We start from the raw sequence: 23,940 nt of genomic DNA on the forward strand, positions 1-23,940 counted from the left end.
AATAGAACACTACATTTCAGAAAAACAAAAGCATTTAACAAAGTTTTGATTATATAAACTGTGGCCAAACTTGAATATTATTTTAAACACACGGAGAGCTTGAATCATTCCACATAGTAGTACCCCATGTCTCTGACTTTCCTTTTAATAATGCATTATTAAAGTCCATAAGATCCTCAACCACCACTGTGAATTTTTCAAATTTAATTTTCTGGAAATTTCCCCTGCAGAAGCTGCTGTAAGTGCGAGGTACCCTGTGATGACACTTTCTCCCAGGGAGAAGCCCCCTCCAGAGCCAGAAGTGTGCCCAGGATGCAGTGGCCGGTGGAGGACACTGGTGAGCCTGGCACGGGCAGTGTCTCCCTGCTGCTCCCATAGTGGCCACAACGGAGGTCCTTTTTCAGAGAGTGATACATGAAGGAAACCAAAGAAAGCATTTTCTTCCCTGCATTGTCACACGGGCAGCATAGGCTACTTAGGACCTGCTCATGGTCATCCAGGACAGCCAGAATCTATGAAGAGCCGAGCGCAGCACCCTGGAGCCCAGCACCGTGCGGAAATGGCTGCCCTGGACGCAGAAGCAGGATGAGGGTAGTTAGAGGGATTTCAACTCTGAACAGGTTTTCAAATTGCACACGTGGGTGATACCAGGCTCCTCTTCTGCACCATGGCAAGTAAACGAACTGTCGCACCCAACATTCCTCTCATGTGGAACCGTAATGGCGTGAGATTTGGAAGCAAATTGCACAGGCCTGAGATTGTAATGCTTCTGTTGGCGAACTAGCTACAATGTACTGTTTGTTTCCAAAAATGTCCTAGAAAACCTACATCTCCCCCCAAGAAGCTCTTATTCATACATGCAAGTATCAAACATCTACCATCTCAATCAGCAGAGAGGTCTCCGTCAGGAGGACACAGCAACACCAGGAAGCACTACCCAGGCCCTCAGGATGAGGTGTGGCCCAGGTCTGTGGGTTAGCAGGGGCTGAGCACTCAAGGGGGGCTCCCGGGGAAGTCTTCTTGGATCCCCCAACTGCTGCCTCCAAATGCTGCGAGGAGGTTCCAGGGATATGGCGGCCGGGAGAGCACTCCTGCCCTCCTGGTGGGCCCCTGGGATGTTCCCACAGGTGCAAGAGTTCTTGGCTGTATCCAAGCCTGAATGGTCCACAGGGCTGAGGCCCACTCCCCCTGTTTCCCCTCTCTTCAGCTAGAAAACTTTCATGGTGTTTTTTTTCCTGACTGTAAAATGAACTTACGAAACCGGGGAGAAGTCACCCAGGCTGAGCCTGTAACCCCAGCTGTGACCGCCATTCATGCCATATTGTATGGCACAGACCACGAGTGTCCTGCTGAGGCCCGAGGTAGGTCCACCCCACCAGCTCGCAGGGGTCGGGCCTCCTGCCTCTGGTCCTTGGTCCTGCGTTCACTGTCACCACTGTCTCGGATGATGCTGTGGAGAGCAACTGGGTGCTGGTTGGGTGGACTTTTCTAAGAATCTACTTCTGTTAAACGTCTTCCTGAGGAATTGTTGGATTAAAGACCTGCCTCTTGAAGAGGCTTTGATACATATGGTCAATTGCTCCAAGCAAAGTGGCCACCACAAGGTCACTAACAATAGAGAAATGGAGCCATAGGAGATGGGCAGGAGGCTGCCCAGGGAGGCTGACCAGCAAGCTGGCACTGCACTTGCCTGGACGCTGACCACTCCTCTGTAGCTCACCAAGAGGGTGTGCCGTGCTGCCTTCAGTGAGGAAGCCATGCCACAGAGGCACCCAGGAGTTGTAGGGCCCACAGGTGGGCTTGGTCAGCTTTGTGCCCTCTTTGCCTGTCTCCTTTCTTGGGCCTACACACATGAACACATCTCAGGAAGACATTCATTCTTTCCAGTTACATAATGTTGTGGAAAATGCTGTGGAGAAAGATCACATCCAAACTATCTGAAAGTAAGATCTCAAGGTGGAAGCTATCTTGACGTGTCCTGAGCTCCCAGCTGCGCTCCCAGCCTGATCCTGCTGGGGAGGTCCCCCGGCTGCCTGTCACCTTCTTGGTAGGCCATCACCCCTGAGAGCCAAGTCTTTGCATCCTGAGGCTCCTTGCTGTCTCTGACTACGGTTGGAAGCCTTCCCCAGGTGCCCAGAGGCTCTCAGGGCTGTGCATGGCGGCTTCAAGCAGGTGCACAGGCAGCCGACTGAGAGGACCTAGCCAGCAGGATCCGCTGGGCGAGCTCTCTGGTTGCAGGAGCCCAAATGCCATCATTACATATTTTTTTTTCTGAGATAGTTAACTTCTCCACAGGGCATTTTCCCACACATTATGTTAATGGGTGTGTTCATGTGCTTTGCACACATTACAGTGTGTGCAAATGTGTGTGCATGTGCATGTCTGTGAGCAATGCACGTGTACAAGTGGGTGTCCTCGTGTGTAAATGTGTTCCTGAATGTCTGGCTATGTACACACTTTTTTTCCTTCTTTTTTTTTTTTTGTGCTGGGGATTGAACCCAGGGGCACTTTACCACTGAGCTATATTCCCAGCCCTTTGTATTTTTGACAGGCTCTCCCTGAGTTGCCCAGGAGGGCCTCAAACTTATGACCCTCCTGCCTTAGCTGCCTGAGTCACTGGGATTACAGGTGTATGTCACCCAGCGAGTGTGAACAGATGTGGGGGGATATGTCTGTGAGTGTGCATGTATGTGAGTGGCTGTGTGTGTGTCTGAGAGTGGCATGTGTGGGCGCATGTGTTTGAGTGAGCACATGTGAGTGTCTCACGTGTGTGTGTGCACATCTGTCTTTAGCTCTGCTCTGCTCGAGCCGTCTCCAGGCCCGAGCTGGCTACCTCCAAGCCCCAGGCCTCCAGTCTCCTCCATGAGGGGGCTTCAGGAGGGTGAGCGGCTCCCTTTACCCTCGGTCTTCATAGGTGTCCCTTTCCCCACTTCCTTCTGGAGTGTGACTCTCGGTGGTTAAGGAGATATCAGTGACAGATGATTCAGAGAAACCCATGAAATCCGATGTTGAGGTGCAGTCAGCCATCATCTTTACTCTGGGGCTTCAGCCTTACAGCTGCGGCGAGGGCTTGGCTGCAGAGTGACAGCTGCCTTTCCTCTGGCCAGAGCAGCTCTTCCCACCTCTCCAGCCCTCTTGGTCTTTAAAGTTGGCCTGGCAGCAGAATTACAGAGGGAGGCCTGGGAGGACGGGCCAAGAGTGTCCCCGCGCACCCTGGCCCCTGCCTGATAGGTGTGGGCATCCTCAGCAGTAGCTCTCTCACCCCCGTAATGACAAGAACTGCCAAGACTAAGTGAGCGCTGTTGGGGAAAGGGACTCAGCCTGCTGATGGTGGTGGAGAGAGGCAGTGTCCTGGCAGAAGCCTGGCCCTGGGAGGAGTGAAGGGACTCTTCTCTAGCACACATAGCTCCTGACACAACTGTCCTAAAACCACACTCGGTGCCATGGGCCATCCCCAGGTGTCTGGCCCTAACAGGTGACTCCAGGGTCCCGTCATGCAGGAAGCTCAGAGCTTAAGCAAGGTCACTCAGCACGTAAGATGTCGTATTTTCTACCCAGGTTGACGTTTCCCCAAAATGAATTTCTTATCTTCAGGAAGCTTTTTTTCGTGCTGATATTCATCCTGATTTTTTTTTCCCTCAGAAAATTAAAAGGGGGAAGAGAATTTCTTCGTGATTTTTAAAAATTATTAGGTTAAAAAAAAAACAAAACATGTAGCTGCGTGCGGAGAGAAGGGAAGAATCTCATCAGTGACTGAAGCTTCCTGTCCTATGATGTCTTGGGGGTGACTGGCGATTTTTCAGATGGAAAGGGAAGTCTTAATGACAATGCCATTTGGGTCTTTGAAAAGTCTTGTGGTGATAAAGCATCAAAACTACTTTTTGTCAGTTGATGGTATTCCAACCAATAATTTATGTCTTCCTTCATTTTGTTAAAAACAAGGAAATAAAAGCCATTTGACTTGCAAATGGATATGTTACTCATAATGCCTTTCTTTTCAATTTCTAAGAACTCAACCAAGAAGGCTTTACCCAGTCATGTTAAATGTCTCCTTTTTATTTAAATTGTCAAATAATAGATCTATATATTTATAGGGTACAAAGTTACATAATGGCATAGGTATACAATGTGGAACGATGGAATCAAGGTAATTAAGATATCCATTACTTCAGATACTTATCATTTTTTGTGATGAGAGCATCTGAAGTCTAATATCTAAGCATTTTTGAAATCTATGACATGCCATCATAACCACAGGTAGCACACGAGGCAAGAGATCTCTCAACTCAGCAATTTAAAAAGTCCCCTTGCTACCCAAAGGGGGACAAAGTTCTATCAATTCCTATCAAACTGCTGGTGACCTTCATAAATAGAAAAATAATCATGAAATTAATAAAGAAGCACGGAATCCGACAACAAAAACCCAGACAGTCAAGGCAAACTTTAAATGAACAAAGCCAGAAGTGCCACACTGCCCAGTGTTGTTCAGATGCACCCCAGCTGCGGTCACCAGAGCAGCGTGGGGACATCCAAACAGACATGCTACCAAAGGTGACAACGCAGGGGCCCTGGAGATGAGCCCAATGTCGTGTGCAAAGTTGCCAGGACACACAGTGGAGAAAGCACAGAGTGTGGTCAGGACAACTGAGGGTCCCTGTGCAGAACCCACTGAACCCTTACCTCACGCCATACACAGAGAACAGCTCAGAGTGGACAAGGCAAGGCCTGGCACCACAACGCACCCCGAAGGAGACTCCTGGGATGCTCTGCACACACAGGAACCCGCAGAGAGGAGGCAGCCTCAGAACCGGGGGACTGAAGGCTGCCCACGCATAGCCAGACTCCAAGGCGCAGAGACCCGACAGCTTTCAGAGAAGACGTGCCTGTGCCGATGGGCATGAGAACGCACTGACACCCGTTAGCAGGGAGATCACAGCCGTAGTGAGATGGCGCCCCGTGCTGCGAGGACGGCCATAATAACGAGGAATAGGAAGCCAGGCGGCAACGCCCTGAGGAGATGGAGAAAGGGGAGCTCATTCGCGGTTGGTGGAAAGGCCAATCAGCTCACAGCCAGGATGGAAAACTGATCGGAGGTTCCTCAAAATACCGAAAATAGAACTGCCCCATGATCCAGAGGTTGCCCCACTGGGGGTGCACCCAAGGGGTGTGGGAGCCTTGTGTTGGGGAGACACCTGCTGTCCCATGTGTACTGCCGCCCGACTCCCCACAGCCAAGGGACGGAGTCCACCAGCACGTCCATCCCTAGAGATGGTGGAGAAATGCGCTACGTACACACCGGTGCCATTCAGCCTTGTCGAGGGTGGAGCTGCAGGCCCTCCTGCTGAGCAGACGTAACCCGGGCACAGAAAGGCAAGTCCTGTGTGTCCCTGCTGGCACGGAGGATCCCGAGCAGCTGACTGTGGGAACAGAGCAGGGGTGGTCACAGACGCTGGGGACAGGCTGAGGGGGAGGTGTTTGTCATTGGGTAGGTTTTATTAGAAAGGCGGAGTGAGCTTCTCTGGACCTTCTGCAAGTGGCCTTTTGAAAGGCTGTTTGCTCCAGTGGGCACTGCACAGAGCTGCTCTCCGCCCTGGGGGGAGTCCTTCCGGGCATCCTGATGGGAGGCAAGGAGGCTTCACCTGTACAACCTCGTCACTCCCCCAGCCCCCCCTCTTTTACCAGCATGTTGGGGTTTAGACTTCAGGTGAGGTTTAGAGGAACACATTCACACGCTCCTAGAATATGCTTGGGAAAGTCCACTTAAAATCGACCTTGCATTCTGGATTAATGTGAGATTTTCCTTCTTATATCTAACAATCTATCTGACCTTGACTTCATATTCCAGGCCCGCTCAGGTGGGCGAGGAGAGGCGTGAGCTGCACATGTTAAGATACACGGTTAGGAGACAGCGGCTGGCTTGGAGCTGGGTCTCTGAGTGGAACCCAGAGCACCTCCTGATCTCAGCATTGGTGCAAAGTGTCCCAGGATGAGAGGCTGTGCTACTCCTATTTAATATTTCATGATTCTCCTGGGAAGTGCTAAGAGGGATGGGTTGTTTAATAAATTGAAATTTTTAAGAGGCCACTAACTTTCCTAAGATTCAAGACCTTTGTATTTCTGCATTCATTTATTTATTTGCTCAGCAAACACTAACCAGCCTCCACATGTCTGTCCACACCAGCCTCCACGTGTCGGACTTCATCTTTGAAAACACCATGGATTCCAAAGCTACACGGCAGACCCACACCTTCCCTCCACTGCAGGCTTCCAGATCCCAATTCATGGTCCTTTCCGGTAGAAGGTGACTGTCCCTTAACAGGGTTGCACGTTTCAAATTTCACGTTCAGAAGTAGACAGAGAGAAAAAGATGTTTTAAAATGTTGCTTCTTTCCAAATCCCATTTTGTACATTTCTTGGCTGGTTCTTATCTGGATCCGTGGTCAATTATTTGTTGCATAGGGTAATCTTGTGCTGGGAGGCAGCTGTGAATGGTTTAAAATATGCGTCTTCTACTAAGGTCCTATGGAATATCTGCCTCAGGCGATTGTGGCAGGGCCAGAAATCATGGTCTGTGCTCTAAAAACAAGAGACACCTAAAAAAACTGCCCAAAGCAAACGTGAAGCTCTCTTCTAAGGGGACAGTGTCCTGGGAAACTGGGATTCTACAAGTGTCATATTTGTCACTGAACACACCTGGCCCTGGACAGGCCCCCACTACCAAGGCAGTCAGCTGCCCTTGCTCTCCATAGCCAGGAGAGAAGGAGCGCCAGTGCCCTCTTCCTCAATGGCTGACTTGGCCAACTCCGCGGAGTTTACGCAGTCAGAGTGCATGACCATGTGTTGAAGGGAGCTTCAAGGCTCCCAACCGACACCTGCACTGAGTCAACTTCCAGGTGTGCCCTTGCTTGTGCAGAACTTCCCTGCTGGCCTTGCCATCAGCATGGACGAGGGATCCAGTCCTGAAGAGGCCTGCTGTCACCGTGACCTGCAGCTCTCTGTGCTGAGGTACAGAAGCCATGCCGTCATCTGGACACATCCGCAGGAGGCGGACGGCCTGGAGGGCTTCAGCAGAGCGAGCTTCTCAGTGGTTGTGTTCCTCTCTGTCTCTGAGATCAGAAGGCAAGGCCAGGCTGCGGCTGCACGGCCACTCTTGAATTTTGCCATGAGGTGAACATAACTTCAAAGCACATTGCACCCAAGTGTGTTCTGATGGTCAGATAGTTCAGGACTCCCAGGAGGTCCTGCTGTGAGTGGCGAAGACACTTGGTTCAGCACCAGGGAAAAGCTGTGCTGAAACAAGCCCCGGACACATGTCCTCCTGGACCCTCAGATGAGGAGGCCGAGGGGAGACTCTGTGGAGCTCTGCGTCTCCATAGCACTTGGGCAATGCTCCTTCTTCACAACCCGCTCTTCCCAGGGACCCTGGATTCCATCCGTAGTGCCAACTGGCTCGCTGGCTCGTCATCGGGGGAAGTAGGAAACAAGTACAGGCTTGTCTCAACGGCTTGGCTGGGCCGCTTGCTGCCCAGGACACTGCTGCCCTGTCTTTTGGCCAGGTCTCTTCAAAAGAATTTATCTTGAAAGTTAATTATTAGAGAGTGCATATTTTCCTTCACAAAGTTGTTTAACTAAAAGTAGACTTGAAAGCAAAAAAAATAATTGGGTTATTGTGTTCTTAATGTACTGAATAAAATGGCATTGACACTGTCTGCTGAGCAGATTGTTGAAATAAAGTTAAATGATATGGTTTATGTTAAAAAAGTTACATAGTAAATCTGAGGACAGCGTTTTTGATACACATGCCAGCTCTTAAATTCTGCATTTAAGAAAATATTTCTCACCGTATGAGGTGGCTTTGCAGTTGGTTCTCATGGTCCATCACTGCAAGTCCTTAAGTGTCAGGTGGAACTGGGCATCGCTAAGGCATGGCCAACAAAAGCCCTGTTCTCCTTTGATATTTTAGAAACAAATCCAAGATTCTGAATTCCTTAGTAGTGAGTATGGACACTTTGTATCTTAGACTCACATAACCCAGTGTTGTACAACCTGAAGGGATCAGTGAGATGCATCTCCTTCTGGAGACGAGCACACCAGGCCCCAGCGGCTAAGGGAGGATTGAACTTCCCAGAACCCCTGGTAGAAATCTGGCTGCTCTCTACCTGCCCAGGCAGGAAAGGGCTAGCTGCCCAGATGACCCTCCCCCAGCGAGCACGTGTCATAACTGGAAGTCAGAGTGGGAACAGCACGGGTAGCCCATGAGCCAGTGAGGAGAGCTCAGGGGGCAGCAGCCTAAGGAGCCCAGTGGACAGGATAGTTGATACAGCATAACCTCGGAGATCCAGAACGGAGCCCCACAGCAGGCTCAAGGTGGACCCTGTGTCCAGGGCGAGCACGGCAGAGAGATGAGGTGCGTGACAAGATAACTCCAGGACCTTAAGTTTCTTAACTCTAAATTGACTTTTGAGACATGGGAAGTACAAGAAAATACAAGTAGTATCATTAATTATACTAAATTATAATATAACTGCTTGCCCTGGATCACCCTGAACTACCCACGTTACACTTAGTTTTTCATTCAGTCCCAACAAGAACCCACAGTTAGGTTCTATTCCCACACCACAGCACTTATTGTCAAAAGCAGCCACTGAACCAGATCCAGAACCCAAAGCGTCTTCAGTGAGTTCCTGTCAGAGGCCCCAGAGCAGCGAAGGCCTCCCAACTTCTCACGCTCCACAGGACGTTGGCCTCCTCGGGAGGGTCACTAAGAAGTCTCAGGATTTGCAGATACAGACATCAGACTGCAGGTCTCCAGGACATGGCAACTCACCCTGAGAAAACACGGTGCACCTGTGTTGCTGTATGCCTCAGTGGGACCTCCCCAAGGTGGCCACAGAGTCTGGAATTTTCAAGGAGAAGGATGGCTGCTGATGGCCATGCTGAATGAGGTCCTAGGGGAATAATGAGAAGCCATCTTACTTTGGAGAACAGTTGTTAGAAGTGCTGATGAGATGAACTTAGAGAGACAGCGTGGAGAGCAGGCTGCACCTACCCTGGTGACTCCATGGTGTGTAGAACAGCAGTCCTCAGGCTGTCCCTGCCTAGTGACTCCATGGTGTGTAGAACAGCAGCTCTCAGGCTGTGCCTGCCCTAGTGACTCCATGGTGTGTAGAACAGCAGCCCTCAGGCTGTGCCTACCCTAGTGACTCCATGGTGTGTAGAACAGCAGCCCTCAGGCTGTGCCTACCCTAGTGACTCCATGGTGTGTAGAACAGCAGTCCTCAGGCTGTGCCTGCCCTAGTGACTCCATGGTGTGTAGGACAGCAGTCCTCAGGCTGTGCCTGCCCTAGTGACTCCATGGTGTGTAGACAATGGTTACAGTCTGTGCCTAAACCTTTGTTACTATCTCATGAAGCAGTAGTATGCCGTGAGTTACTGCATTTTGAGTTTACACTCTGAGCGGAAATGACTACACACATTTTTATATAAGTAAACAGCCACCATCTGCCTGGCTCAACCACAGGCACAGACTGATAAATTAGTCATGTTAGTAAGAATGACCACCTATGAACTTACTGAGTTAAGACCAGACCCATGCGCTTATCGAATACACCAGACCTCCAAAAGATTCAACACCCTCACTAGACACCCAGAAAAGGTGGAATCCCCCAACCCCATAACCTAGTAACTTGCCATGAGCTTTGCCCAGGAAAATTGTCACAGTAGCAACCTCTGAATCTGTGTCCTCGGGCTTCAGCAGAGAGTAGTCTCTCCTGCCTGTGATGACCATGCATGGCCCTCTCCAAGAGGACACCTCAAGTTGACTCTCCAAGCTGACGTTGTGAACTGCCGTCCATCTGGACTGTGTTCTCGAATAGGTTCTGCCCTGTGCCAGCTCTGTGTGCTGAGCCAGGTCTTCCGCTGTTTCCTGACCTGACCTGAGCACCTGCAGTGGCTCTGCCTTCACCTCTGCTCCTGCCTCTGCTGTCACACCTGCTCAGCCTCCTGCTCCCTGTGGCTGCCTTGGTCCCCTCTTAGCCTTTCTGTAAAGCGTGTATATATAATTCTGTGAAGAGTGATATGTAGACACTAAGACTGGAATAAGCCGGATGCAGTGCAGTGGCATGTCATGCCAGGGGCTCGGGAAGCTAGGACAGGAGGATTGTGAGTTCAAAACCAGCCTCAGCAAAGGGGAAGTGCTGAGCAACTCAGTGAGACCCTGACTCTAAATAAAATACAAAATAGGGCTGGGGTGTGGTTCAGTGCTTGAGTGCCCCTGAGTGCAATCCTCACTACTCCCTTCCAATAATGAAGACTGGAATAAAAGAAACTGTGATGTGACTTATGCCTACCAGGTGACCCACGAGTGTTCAGTGAACCACCACTGATCCCAGTGGTGTAGCCCGTGAGTTTAGTGTCATCCAGTCAGTTAGACATGGTGGCAGCCACAGATGTGTTTGGCCTATGTTAATGACCAGCACACTCAGGACAGACAGACTCAGGGGGAGGGCTGCAGGCTCCTTGCTCTCCTGTCTGGGACAATAGCTTTGAAGCACAGTCGGGCCTTGGGCTATGATTTCCCTGCACAGGTTAGAAATTCTCAGTTTCATTTCTTCATTTAACAAGTATTGTTAAAACAAACATTTCTCAGGGTCACCCAAAGCATCAGCTCTGCTGGGACCTCAGTGGGAGGGCTGGACTCAGTACACCAGGCCCACAGAGCAGACAGGTGTGCACAGCACAGATACCCTCCTACCTACTCTGCCAGAGCCAAAGGGCAGGGTGCTGGTGTTGTGAGGACTTTCTTGGAGCTGCCTAGACATCTTGAGCCCTGCAGGGCCCAACTGTCCCGAGACCCTGCCATCCCAGACACCCCCTGGCCCGGCAGTGCAGCTGAGCACAGAGTTCCTCAGCTCCCTGCCCACTGAGAGATGCTTCACACAGGCCAATCCCACCTGCAAACCCCACCTGCCCGTGAAAACATGCCTTGTATGCCCCAGGACCATGCCCAGTTTAGATTTTGGTCACCACAGCATTTTAGCAGGATCTCAGAGAAAAGTTTAGGATCTGTAACTTCACTGTCTCTTTGAAACAAAACCACATGTTTCCTAAGGAGATCTGTGAATGTTAGGATTGCAGAACTTTCTGACTCATGAATGGTGAGTCATTCTCCAAGACAGTCTAGTCTAGGCAGTTAGGGATCGAGAATGAGCAGGGTGCACCGAAGCCCCTTCGGTGAGCTCTCCCCAGCATGGTGTGTGGTGGGTGCTCACAAGAGCTTCACAAGGATGTTGCCTAGTTACAAGCCCATTGCCAAGAAGGCAGAGTCGTGCTGAGTAGCCAGGGAGATATGTCAAGGGGTTTACATCCCCTTCCATCTGATATCCTTAGAATATAGCATGATGGCTCTGTCATTGAGAGTTCTGTGTCTTTCCTCAGGAAGAGAAATCAATGCTATTTTATCCTGTGTTTAGCAGTTCCGTTGGCTTCAGGTAGCTGGGATTCTCTGGAATCATTCCTACAAAAACTTTGAATGAAGTTATTGAGCATCCATTTACTTCTCAATCTAAACTGCACATCCATTCCAAAATGAAGGTCACACTCCATTTTTTCCAGTTGATTTCCACAAATGATTTTCAAAGCTTGATCATTATCTGAACTTAAACAAACATGTGCCATGATTTGTGTCTCAGCCCTCTTGTTTTGTTATTGGTACACAAAAATGCTGCTGATGTTTGCATGTTGATTTTGTATCCTGCAACTTAACGGCGTTGTCTATCAGCTCTGGTAGTCTTGTAGTGGGGTCCTCAGATTAAACATAGTCATACCATCAGCAAACAGACACTTGGCACTCCTCCCTTTTGATTCGAAGCCTGTTACTTCTTTCTCATGCCTACGTGTCTCTAATAAAACCTTCCAGTGCCGTATTGCATCAGAGAGTGAGAATGGACGCCCTTGTCCTGCCCCACATCAGGAGGACTCACTTCTGGCTTTCCCTGTCAGCATGTGCTGCATGAGGTTCCCATGTGTTGCCCTCTATGTTGGGGCTCCTCTAGGCCCGAGTTGTTTGAGATAATCGTATGTCCTTTATCCTTCATGGGATTGATGAGATTGTATTTTATCTGATGATTCGGGCATGGTGAGGCAGCCTTGCAACCTGGGTAGTGATCTTTTTGGTCTGCTGGTGTTTCATGGATTTGGTTATCTCTGTGCAGGAGAATGTTGGTGTGCAGGTAGTCATCTTGGTCAATGCTGCTGCGTCCTTGGCTGGCTTTGGTACAAGAGAAACAATGGCCTTGTAGAATGAATTGGGGAGAATTCTTCCCTTTCAGCTTTTCTGAATAGTTTGAGAAGCATTGCTTTTAGTTCTTCCTTAAATGTTTGGAAAATTCAGCAGTGTTTATTGCAGGCTTACTACTCACAGTAGCTGGGGTATGGAGTCAACTTGGATGACCTTCAGCAAATGAATGGGTAAATAAAATGTGGTTTACACAGTGGAATATATTTCAGCCATAGGAAGAATGATGTCCTACCACTTGCAGGACATTATGTGAAGTGAATTAAGATGCACACAGAAAGACCAACGCTGTGTGTTCTCCCATGCAGCTCACTACGGTTTGGTCTAGTAGCGCCAGGCAACACAACAATGTTAAGTGGACTGTGAGAGCCCTGACCTCAACTGTGGATGAGTTATTTGAATGGGCTACTGCATAAGTGAAGGCAGGTGGGTGTGACTGGAAGAGTAGGTCAGTGGAGATGTGCCCTTGAGGCCTTCACTAATCAGCTTTTCATTGCTGTGATCAGGATACCTGACAAGGACAGCTTAGAGCACAGAAGGTTTGGGTTCATGGTCTCAGAGTTCAGTCCACGGTGCTCTTATTCCTTTGATCTGGGCCAAAGTTGAGGCAGAACCTCACGGCAGAAGGGCATGGTGAAGGAGCACCCTCCATGCACAGCAGCCAGGAAGAAGAGAGAAAGGGAAGGGTCATTAGGAATATGAACCCTTCCATGACATACATCCAGTGGCCACCTCCTCCCCATGCCTCACCTAGCCACAGTTACCCCCAGTCCCTTCATCCAAGCTAGGATGGACTGATCAGACTGCAGCTCTCCAATACAGTCATGTCACCTCTGGGCATTCCTGCATCAACACAGAGCATTTGGAGGACACTCATCTCCAGACGTTAACAGGGACTATGTCTTGTCCCCTCACACGCTGCTCCCCAGCTGCCAGGGGCTGAGCACGTCTCCTCTACCACAGCCCTCCAGCACGATGGTTCTGCCTTGGAGCCAGCTAATCATGAGCGTCTTAGAAACTGTGACTGCAAGGAGATGGGAGGGGTAGAGAAGTGGGGATAAGGAGAGGTTGGGTAATGGGCTCCCAGAGTCAGGAAGCAGAAGGATAAGTCCCAGTATGACAGCCCCGTGAGGGTGCGGGCTGAGGTTCACAGTGACCTGTTGTGCGTCGTGTGACTGGGAGGGAGGGCTCAAGGCCTCACGATGGTCACAAGGAGAAAGAATTATTAGCTGACCCGACTTGACCAGTACACGCTGTGTCCATGTGTGGGCTCCGTACTTGTGTACCTTATAAATAGGTACAATTATCATACTGATCAAAAATTTTAAATAAGTTTACACAGATGGAAATGTCAACTGCCCTGATCTGATCATCGCTCACCATCTGTGTAGGAAATTATCACCTTGCACCCCTTAAATTTGTACAATCAAAATAATAGTAAGAAACATGTTATTTTCAACCCCTACACGACATGCAGCACAGAGCAGGGTCAGAACTCTGCTGAGCAGCCTCAGACAGCAGCCCAACAACCAGGCAGGTGGTCCTGAGGCTCTCCAAGGGCAGCTGGTCCTGGGGTGGGGACAGAAAGCCCAGCAGAGCTCTTTTTCTTGTGTGACCAGCATGCTGAGGCTCTGTGCAGATGTGGCACTGGGACACAGAGTTCTTAAAGGAAGAGGAGCGAGGAGCATGGAGCTGTTGTCCAGGGCCACAGTGCAGATGGGTACCAGGCCCCTGTGCACTGACCACAGCTCAGAGACCATACATACTCTAGCAGTTGTGTGGCTCAGTGGCTTTCAGAGTCTTCACAAATCGGTGTCCTATCCCTGTTCCAACCCAGGCCCTGGCCATCCTGCCCGAGCGGGAGCCACATTCACGGTTCCCACCTCAACGCCCCTCCCACACAGATAGCCCCCTGCACCGCTGATAGCCGCCTGTCTACCCCTGGGCCTGGGTGTGCCTGCCCTGGACCGTGCACATAAAAAGGCTTCACTCCTTGCTAACGTGGCTTTAATGGAGACACAGATGGCTCTGGGGACTCACCCTGTGCACAGTCCTCTCTGCAACTGGGCTTCCTGCTGATGTGTGCTGAGGCCACCTGGATGTGCCGGAACCTTCCCACAGAGCCTCACTGCCATCTAGGATGGCCACCGGGCTCTGTCTGGACACTCGGCACCACGGCTGTGGGAGGTGACGTGAGGGTGAAGGCAAGTCAGTTCTACAGTCGGCAGCTGAACTCTTTCGCCTCCCGATAAATGATTTCTCTTACAAAGCAGAGCTGTACTTCAATTTCTATTACAGGACTTAGAATGAGTCAAGATCATTGCAGTTTTATAATTACATTATGATGTTTATAAACTTTATATGCTTTAAGAAAAAATAATTTACATATATAGAGGGGGAGGGGGGGTGGGGAGAGAGAGACAATGACGGCATCCAGCAACACTGGACTGAAGAAGCATTCAGTTGTTAGAACCTGGTGGTCATCGTGGTCTGGAAGCTGTTGCACAGATAGATCAGGTAAGAGGGAAAGAGGGACTTACTCACAGCTCCAGGAAGGCAAAGAGAGGTTCTACAAACATGTTGATTTTCTCTGCAGAAGCTGGTCCTGGGACCCAGATGGGGGCAGCGTGGTGAGGGCAGGCCGGACTCTCCACAGACCCACGCAGAGGGACCCGGCGGAGTGGCCCTGGCAGCAGCATGAAAGCCCAGTGTTCATAGTGTGCAGTGGGATTTAACCGTGTTAAAAAGGAGCCTCCAGGGAGACTTCTGGGGTGAGAGGGGTTGCGAACCATCTCCAAGCTACTCCAACTGTTCAGGAAGCAAATACTAGGGAATAACAGCAAATCGGTGCTCATAAGTACAGAGTAAAGTCGGTCTGTCTATTCTAAGAAATGAGAACTTACACCCAGCCCACCCAGCCCTCTCTGCCCTGAACAATCCCGCAGCAGTCCCTGACCACGCAGTGGAGTCTCCATGCCTTAGGGAGCCGTGCTGATCAATCCAGACCCTGCAGTGCAAGTGGGAGTAAGTAACAGGGGTCAATAGATCTTGAGGGGAATTAGTGGGGTAACCGACAGCAGAGAGGGCGTGTGTGCACAGAGATGCACACGCTCACACCAGCACGCACAAACTCCACACACCCTCCCACTCACACCTGTGTACACAAACGCACACACACACACACCCCACAGGAAGCCCTGAGAAACAAGGTTCACCATGGAAACAGAATGTCAAGACAATCTGATTTGGACGCTTACAGTAGCTGAAGACCATCCTGTTGCACAGGACAAACGAGCGGCCCTAACAGGAGCCATCCAATTCCCAGACCTGATGTGTCTGGTGGTGCTTGTTGGCTCCCCGTGTTTTAGAGACCCCATTGAATCCACTCAGTGCTTTCACACTGGAAAGAGTACCCATATCATCTCACCTGGGAGTGTCGGGACAGAGCTCCTGTGGTTTGATAGACCCAGCAGGGCCTGCTGTTCTAGACGCAGGATGTACTGAGTATCGTGTGTTTTACATAGGAATGTGGGCTTTATGACTTAAAAGGCTCAGACATTTCAGTAACGGGTTTTCTATGGGTTTCCTGCTGTATTACCACAAGGAAGAACCACAAACCTGGAGCTAAACAACAGGGAGTTATTTTCTCCGTTCCAGAGGCTGAGTTTCAAGACCACGGTGTGCGCGGGGCAGGCTCCTCCTGGGGCTATGAGGGGAGACACACTCCTGGCCTCTCCCTGGCTCAGGAGGGCCATCTCCCCAGGGCATCTGTGCGCTCTTCTTCTTTCAAGGAAAAGCCAACCATATGGTCTGGAGCCCACTGTAAGACCTCATTTAAAGCCATCGCCTGTCAAAGTCAGGACACATTGTGAAGTATTGTGTTTAGGTCCCCAACTAGTCCTCCTTGGGGAGAGGATGTGACAAAAATTCATACCAATGACAGATATTCTTAAACTCTGATGGGATTTTCAACTTAGTAAAAGCAGTTATTATTAAGTGCACTTCCATAAATGATTTAGACAGTTTCATTTCACTTATTTAATTCATCCCACAGCTGAAGTGGTCTTAGCTAGGCTGAAGATGTGCAGTACAACAGTGGTTAGTGTCCAGAGAGAGCTGCCCAAGAAGAGAAACTCAGATATCATGCTGAAGGCACAGGCCATGTCAGAATCCATATGGCCAGTTGGGGACGACCCACTGGTACACCCTGTGCTCCTGGAGGACGGTTGGGGATGACCACTGTGCGCACACTGTCACCTGGTAAACCACGAGCTCATGGAGGACAGTTGGGGATGGACCACTCTGCGCACAATGTGACTTTTTCCACCTACTACTCTCAGGAGGTCTGCAGGCTTTGTTTCTCAGGCACCACTGATTTAGTTATCCATTGTGATCAGCCCACTAGGTACAGGGGATTGTTCCTGCAGACTCCCCAGCACCAACAACTTGCAGGGCAGAGTGTGAACACTTGGAGACAAGGAAGTGCCATGGAGGAGCTGACGTTGAGCTTGTTGGACTCTTAGACACTTGGCAGCATTTAAGTTGCCTTAAAAAATCTCAAACACCCTCTGATCTTTGTTATATCTATGGTATAATTCAATGTTTTAGGTGATAATAAGTACACATTTGGGTTGGTGGTTTTTTTGGAGGAGAGTCTACTTCCATGTAGAGGATAATCGTGGTTTGCCTACTTTGGGATACAGTTATTAAGGAACTCCCCTCCCCTCTCCAGCCATGGGTTCCCCTGTGTGCAGTTCATACATCCTCTACTCATCCACTCCATTCATCAATGAAGTTCAGGCAGTCTGGGGAACCTTGGTTCTCATCCCACTGCTCTCCAACCTGAAGACAGACAGGACAAAAGCCTCCCAATCTCTTCATCCAGACCTTATGTTCTTCTTCTCAGTCTCATAGCTCGGTTACTGGCCAGCAAGAGCATCTTTCTGGCAAACTAGTTTGATTTGGTCTCCCCTCACAAACGAATAAGCCATTGAAAAATGAAATATGCATACTATACACGGGACAGTTTTCTCCAATCACATATAATAATAAATGTCTTTAAATAACTACACAATTAGCATGTGAATGTGTTGATGATTTAAATGTGGAAAAGGAAACAAGCAAAGCAAAATGTTATACCAATACAATGATTTCCCAGTGTGCTCCTCCCTGTCTTTGGTATTATTTTATTATGTGTCATTGGTGAAATTATTGAATACAAGACACATAATTCCATCTTGAATGAGTTGATTTTACCGGGAGTTTTTCCTTCTGAGTAGCTCTTGCTGGTGGCAAATAATCAGAGAAGCAAATGTGTCATGCATTTTATTGAGGTCAAAACAAATGGGACATTCCAAGGTAACTTCCTTCTCTTGGTCTTGATTCCCCCACCCTATAAGCACAAACATGGGGCTTAATGCTTGGTGGATTTTTTACAGAATTGAAAGACTACTTACATACCCTACCCCAAAATCTAGATTTTGATATATTTTATAACTGATTGAGACAGTGGTGAGGAAAGACATTTTTATGAAGTGCCTATATTCACACAATGTGAGGTGACAGGATCCACATGTTCTCTCTTTCAATCTAAATAATATGATTGCCTAACTGTGAAGACTGACATTTTTTTAGATAAGGAGCATAATGTTGGCGTGGGCTTATATGTGGCCAGTGTCACACAGTCTGTAAGAACCAGGTTTGGAACTACTATTTTTCTTTCAACATACTTGCTATCCCCAGTTCTCTGAATTGCCTCCCCAGATGAATGGTTTTCATTTTTGTGGAATGTATTGAAAATTCCAAGCATTAGAAGCTGTGTTAATACCAATGGATTATTTTGGAGGCCAGTTGTGACACTTATATGGAGGTCTTCTGCAGTGGTCCGCTCGTCAGCTCTACATGTAGGTCCTTTTCACACACCCTGCTGAATGACTTCAAGTCTTCATATTGCTTCCTCCTAGAATGCAGTTGAGAGTCACCATCAACACCACCACTAGCATCATCAAGACTTCATCACCAATCACCGTTACCAATACCACCACCATGACCACCACCTCCAACACCTTCATCACCATCGCACACCACCAGTACTATTATGCCAACAGGATCTCCATGATTATCACCACCACCATCATCAACCTACCATTTCCATTATTATAACTACCATCAACATCACCACCACCACTGCCATCACTACTCCCTCCAACAGCATCATCACCATCACTACCATCATCACTATCATTACCACCACCAGCACCACCACTTCCAACACTGTCATCATCACCATTGCCATCTCCATCACCATCACTACCACCAATATCACAACCACACTACCACCATACCTCCAACCACCACCATCACTACTACCTCCAACCCCAATCTACTACCACCAACATCACTATTGCTACCTCCAACAGTGTCATCATGATTATTGCCACCACCACCATCACCATATTCATCACCATCTCTATCACCAAAACATCACCACCACAGCCACCACCTCCACCACCATCTTCATCATCACCACCACTGCCATCATCACCATCACCCTGGTTACCACCCATATCACCCCCATCGCACTACCTCCAACACTGTCATGGGTGTTACAGGTGGCTCTGTGGCATAGTTTTAGCCCTATTGATGGAACTCCCTGGACACACTCACCCCAAGGAGCAACAGAATGCTCTTCACTCTTCATTCATCTGAAAATCAGTTTACCAGGGCCACCAACTATTAAAAAAACAAACAAGCAAAGCCCCTAAGATCATATTGCTATTCTATCAAATACCACCCCTGGGCAGCACAGCCCCTCCCAGCCATCCTGACTTCCTCGAGGTCTCTAAACACCACACTTCCTTCATCCCCAGCTCTACTTCTCATTCCAAGAAGACTGTCCTCTTCCCACCCTGTGACTGAGGATTCCTCAAGGGCATCTCTTTCATGTGGATGGCCATAAGTAAATTCAGTTCTTCTTTGTGGCATCTGTTGGGGAAGGATTTTAAGGCTTCGAAAGAAAGAAAATTCAAAGTTTCTCTGACTACAAGCTTATTGCCTGATTTTTAGAAGGGGATTTGAAAAGACCTCTGCTTAGTGGATGATTTAGGCTGACATGTTCTAGCACGACAGTTAATTAGACAGCAGACAGGAGATCAGCACAGCAACACCGTGCTCTTGTCATACGATGCTGAGGAAATGTGAGCAAGTTTGGTTCACTTGACCACATGGTCCCTGACTCGCCTGAGCAGGAAGTGTGGGAGGCTGACCTCCTGCAGGACACTCCCTCCCTGCGTTGTCCTCTCTCCCACTCATTTCCTCCTCAAACACGGCTGAGCCGTCGCTTGCCTTCACACTTCTGCAGACGTGGGTTGGAGGAGTTGGAAGCTGCCGGGTGCTGCGTTCAGGCAGAACCTTGTCTCTGAGCACAGTGCCAACGTTTGCCATTGACCAAGAGGTAAAGACTCCAGATGTGTTAAGGGACCGAGCTCCGAGCTGTCTTAGATTTGACAGCTGATTCTCCTAGAGGATGCTGATGCCATTGTGACTTCACTAAGGGCTCAGGATGCAACCGTGCCCCTTGGCTCCAGGGAGCTGTTATTTCTACCTCCTGCAACTGTAATTTCAGTCAAATAAACAATGAAGTCAGACCTGTCAGGAGGTTCAGGCTCGGGGTTACCTTTTCTGGGTAAGGGATGAAGCACGATGCCCGGGAGCACCAAGGATGAGACAAAGTGATGCACGTGTCCAGTGTCTGCAGCTAATAACCCACCATTCAAAACCGAGTCCCGTGGCAGGCCTCGCAGACCAGATAACTCCAAGGCTGAAGTGGACATTAACTTCCGAGGAAGACAATGCGGAGCCCTAGGACAGCATCTCCAGGGCTGGGCTAGATAAAGACAGTTAATTATGCTCACAGATATTTATTACTGCACAGTGTCTAAATAAAATGTAGCTCTTAAACTATTACCCAAGTAAGCCCAATGATTTTAACTGGTTCTTTTTACTTTGTATTGATAATCTGTAAAGAAAAACATACATAAGCACAATTTCTCAAAACACAACCAATACCAACAAACATAATTTCTAAATGTAAAGAGCATCCTGAAAACTAATGATGAAGCCATGCTCCCGGCCAGTGTGACCTTCGTGAGGAGACAGCTCTTAAAGAGCACTCACCTCCAACAAGCAAAACTTTGGGCTTTTTTAAGAAAATGAAATGGTAGGACTGCTGAAGAATCAGCATTGAAATCCTTTTATGCACTTGCATAAAAAATTACCCTTAGCAAATAAAACCAAGCTGCGAATCATTTCTCCTTGCTTATCTCTTTGATTACTGTATATTAATTAAGATGTGAATTACTACTTGAAATAAAAGAATGCCTGGGATCCAAAAAGAATTAAAAATGAATGCTTATATAGGAGACAATGAGGAGGGCGATTCAGGAAGCAGTTGAAAAATGAATGTTTACTTTTAATGTTTTACTTTGCTATTTTCCTTAAAAGAAAATCTATATAAATTTATATTGTTTGCACTCTGCCGTTCTCTGATAGTTGGAAAACAGCTGCTCTCCTGCATTGGTCTTTGAAGGGCTGGATGGCAAGGCTCAATAATCTGTCTCAGCCCAGGTTAAGTGATGGAATTCATTTAAATGCCCCAGAAGTAATCATCCACAAAGAGTACATTATTTCTCTTTTATGAATTTCCAAACCTAATACTGATGGGTGGCATGCAATTAAACCTGATCAATATGTAATTTAGGTCGGCTGACATGTTTTCAAATTCTCAGAATATAGATTCTTTCAATATTGCAAGAGCTTAGTGAAATACTTAGCTCTTATAAAATCGCTAAGGCAGGTTAGTACAGTGTAGAGAACAGAAAAAGTCAAGCCAGGAGATGTGTGGTGGAGTGATTACACTTGGAGACTTCAGATTTGAACAGAAAGCATCATTGGGAAATGAAAGAGTGTGCTCAATTCTGTTCTCGTTCTCTCTCTTCCTCTCTCCCTCTTCACATTCTGTCTTCTAAAGAAGAAACAAGAGAACGATGATCTATACAATTTCTAAAGTACCATCTTGGTAATTTTCATGTGCATATGTGCAAATACTTTTGAAGTTATTAGAGATACTAATTAAAAGATTGTCAGAGCTGTATTATATTTTTTTCACAAACAAAGCTTTATTACCAGAATCAAAGGAAGACAAAAAAAAAAAAAAAAAAAAAAAAAACAAGCCCCACGGAGGGGTGGGATTACCATAATGACCCTTTGTGTTAAGCTAATAAACAAGGGGAAGTACATCGGCTCCTGACCCTAAAGGTGAAGGGTGACGCTCCCTGGTATTACTAATTAGCCTGCTGTCACCCGCACAATAAGAATTACACTTGAGTTCCTATGATTTGACAGGACTCAATTTTAAATTTCATGCCTGAGGTCTCCAAGTGCTCCTTCACCCTTTGCCTTGCATATTATACATGACCAGGCAGACACAACGGGCTTTATGTGTGTGGAAGTTGGTGGGAAACAGGGACAGAGGCGCGGACCTGCTTCCCCACTCTGAGCACATGTGCAGGGGCGGGGGGCTCTGCACTCTCCTGAGACTTTGTCACCCCACCAGATCTTGGTGTTGTGTGCAGTTACAGTGTTCTCTGGACTCCAGCTCACATGGTAATTTCTTGTTAAATGTTTATTTAGTGCCCATTAAGCCTATTATTCTTGTTTGTGTACATGATATGCTTAAAGTAAGGGACCCTCATTTCTTGCTGTGAGCGGAACCCAACACCAACCCTGATTCATAGAATTCAGAGAGACTGGCTTCTGAGGCTCATCACTACTTCAGACCATTGCCCTAGGCTGGGGCCACGGGAGGGGCTGCAGGGAAGGGGGGAGGGCCCCGGGCACTGACGGCTCAGAGGACACTTAGGACTGGGGTTTCCTAGTGGCTCATGCTGGGTGAGTCTGAGCCTCCAACAAGCACGCCCTCTCCGCGTTCAGTTCAGTTTTGATATTATTAGTGAACAAAATGGTTAGACGTGTTCACATCACAAATTCCTTCCCCCAGCCAGGCACAGTGGCATAGGCCAGCAGCTTGGGAGGCTGAGGCAGGGGGATCACAAGTTCAAGGCCAGCCTCATCAACTTAGTGAGGCCCTGAGCAACTCAGTGAGGTTCTGTCTAAAAATTAAAAAAGGGGGGTGGGGGGGTGGGCTTGGGATGTGGCTCAGTGGTGAAGCACCCCTGGGTTCCATCCCTGACACAAGAAAAGAAAAAAGACCTTCTCTTCTCCCTTATCACACACCGAACAGGTGCTTCCCCCTTGTATTTCCTTTAAGCAGATTTCCTGGCCAGAAACTGGAAAGTCACGATTTGGCCAGCATGTAACTAAACAAAGGGACCCTATGGGTTCACCCCCCGACCTCCAATGGGTCCTTTCCCCTAAATGCCACCTGGCGCCTTGGATGTGTCACTTAGAAACGCCCGAAGTGATGTGGCGGAGAGAGTGCCTTTCTCTGCGCTGTTGGCTGGCCACTGGGACAGAAATGACAAAGGATCTGCCCATTAGTGCTGCAGCCCAGGCTCGATAGGGGTGGGGGATTGATGGGGAGGCTGCGCCATCACTGGGGGAAACTTATGATGCGGACAACAGCACTTTCAATAAAAGGGCTTTTGATTTTCTGTGTGTCAAACTGTTTTAATATTAGGGCATTTCTAGGTCAATGAAGGGTTAACGTCACGTCATAAATCATATCTAAACTAGAGCCCTAAGCCCGCGTGTGGAGAGGGAGTCTGCCGAGGTGGGAAAGCACCACAAGAGAAGTCACAACCGTCAGCGGCTGGCGCAGTGTGAAGCACCTTCGCCCTTCCCCCCAAATGCACCCCAACAGCACACTGCGGAGAGCAGGGACAGGGGATCAGAAATTGACGGTCCTCTGCCCTGTCCATGGCGAGTGCAGGGCGTGGCTGCTGCAGGCTCCTGCAGGTCTCCTCCCACCGTGCGGATGGAAACCAGGGCACACGCAGATTGTTCACCGAGGCCCTGCCTTCCCGGAAGGCTACCCCTGATGTCCACCATCGCCTGAGGGCACTTAGGGTGGCATCTGGTCACCCTCTTTCCCAGCAGAATTTCAGCCATTGAAATGTGGGGTGAATCTTTTGGTGTGAAAAAATAATGCCTGCTCCAACAAGCCCCACCTCCCCACCTTCACCCCGCGTGGGGGCTGCTCCAGCAAGCCCCAGACCCACCTTCACCCCGCGTGGGGGCTGCTCCAACAAGCCCCACCCCTACCTTCCACCCCGCGTGGGGGCTGCTCCAACAAGCCCCAGACCCACCTTCTACCCCGCGTGGGGGCTGCTCCAGCAAGCCCCACCCCTACCTTCCACCCCGCGTGGGGGCTGCTCCAACAAGACCCACCTCCCCACCTTCCACCCCCATGGGTGCTGTTCCAACAAGCCCCAGCCCCCACCTCCACCCCGCGTGGGTGCTGCAAAGCAGCTGAACTGAGTCATTTCATCGACTACCATCTAGCACATCAGAGTGCTGCTCCGCACAGTTACACCGTGGCTGCTATTTATAAGTTCTTGTTCGAAAACCTTGGAAAGAACTGTTCTCTCAGAAGTTGTCAAATTGTTAGGTTTTTAACTCATTAAAAC

The sequence above is a fragment of the Marmota flaviventris genome, chromosome 16, assembly GCF_047511675.1.
Source record: "Marmota flaviventris isolate mMarFla1 chromosome 16, mMarFla1.hap1, whole genome shotgun sequence".
Classification (NCBI taxonomy): domain Eukaryota; kingdom Metazoa; phylum Chordata; class Mammalia; order Rodentia; family Sciuridae; genus Marmota; species Marmota flaviventris.